Source organism: Diadema setosum, unplaced genomic scaffold, assembly GCF_964275005.1.
Source record: "Diadema setosum unplaced genomic scaffold, eeDiaSeto1 scaffold_61, whole genome shotgun sequence".
In the NCBI taxonomy this organism is placed as follows: domain Eukaryota; kingdom Metazoa; phylum Echinodermata; class Echinoidea; order Diadematoida; family Diadematidae; genus Diadema; species Diadema setosum.
The window spans coordinates 13,119-15,000 of NW_027307687.1; positions in this window are offsets into that span (position 1 = coordinate 13,119).

Here is a 1,882-nt window from a genome sequence, read left to right on the forward strand (position 1 = left end):
ATGTTTTGGTGTCATTTTAAATACGTACATGTTGTATCAATAAAAGAGCTCAGTCATTCAATGTCACGATGGATATAACACTTTACAGAATCTTTGTGTACCAGTTGACGGTTTAGGTGCTATTACTAACGAGAAATAGATGTTAACGGTAGTATTATTTCATGGCTTGAGCGGTAAATTGTTAAATTCTTTAATTCTGTCACCTTTTTCCCCTGTGTAATGTAGATTTAAAACCTCATCTAAAACCTAACTTCTCCAGCCGCTTTTCTTTTTTTTTGTGAATTTTTCTTTACACTAACACTTCCACTTATGTGCAGTTGAATGTATGATGAAACTGATCATAATTCACAGGTTAAATTGCGCATTGTCGAGTACAACGATAATTAAAATATTTCAGATAACTACATATTTCTATATATACAATGATGTTCTACAATGATTTCAAATATATAAAATATCATTGCCTGCCGTTTTTATATCGCCTTTTTGTGAGTGCTTAGTTTCTCGTTTTACAAAAATATGGTTGCAATATATTTTACAAGTGCTAGCATCAACAATTTCTTGAATTAATTTATGTTCGGTGGTTAACGTCACTATTTGATAATGAGTGTTGCATAAAAATTACAGCTTACTGTACAATTGCATTCATTTGCACAATGTGCAAGCTCTATCCTGCATTAAGAATGGTTATATGATTAAACCAGCTTGCTTTTTTGAATCTCACGTAAACGTCGAACAAAAATTGAATGAGACAAACCGTTGTCACAGCCGATCATATATTGATTATATACTATGCGCTTTCTTCTTAATGGCGATTTACACACAAACATTACCTCCGATTTTTAAGAAATGCCTTGCGATAGTTAAGACTAATTCCACTTTTGTAATGCATCTTACATCGTAATATCAAATTCACTCCATTGAGTAATTACCAAAAATCTATGCTTTATATCATGCATATTGAAATACATGCCATATGTTACACTTTCCTCTTTAAACATATTTGCCATCTCTTTGTGTATCTATTATCTGATGATACAACAAAAAGAGAACAAATTACATCTGTACTGATCAATCTTTCCAGGAAAAAATGACTGCAGCTTTGATCAGACGAAGAACACTAAAAGACACACTTGCACGAACACACAAACATACATTATGAAAGGCAAGTGTATTCTAAAGCCCGAAAGTGGAAGTTTTTAATCACACATGGTGCATTTTCAAATAATAAAGTGGTTCATATTCTTCACACTACATGCAAGGTGTAGTTTCACAGTTCATTAGGTGTATGAGCTTGTCATGAAGAGATAGTGTTATATATATATATATATATATATATATATATATATTTATGTATATGTATATATATGTATATATATATATTTTTTTCTTAATGTAAATATTTTTTTTCTAATTTTGTTCTGATTTGTTTCATTTAATTGTATTTTGTATATATGTTTCTTGTACATGTGTATATGTTTTTTAAAAAAAGTATGTCATTTTTACCTCATGATGCACGGACATGAGGAAGAACAGCCGTCTGGCTGAATCATGTGCCGTGTTGAAATAAATAAATGAAATGAAATGAAATATATATATATATGTATATATGTATATATATATATACATATAGATATATATCTGCAGTGTATGTGTGTGTGTGCGTTTGTGTGAAGTGTATTACATTACGGAAATGAAACAAGGGATGGCAATGCAGTTATTGTTTGAAATATGATCAGTGAAGGAGATATTCAATTTGAGGCCAAGTTTTTTTTTGTTCTTTTTGTTGTTTTTTTTTATGTATGACTATTTTTTGTTCTTTTTGTTTTTTTTTTTATGTATGACTATTTCTAGTACAATGCATCATCTACATTCGAGATTC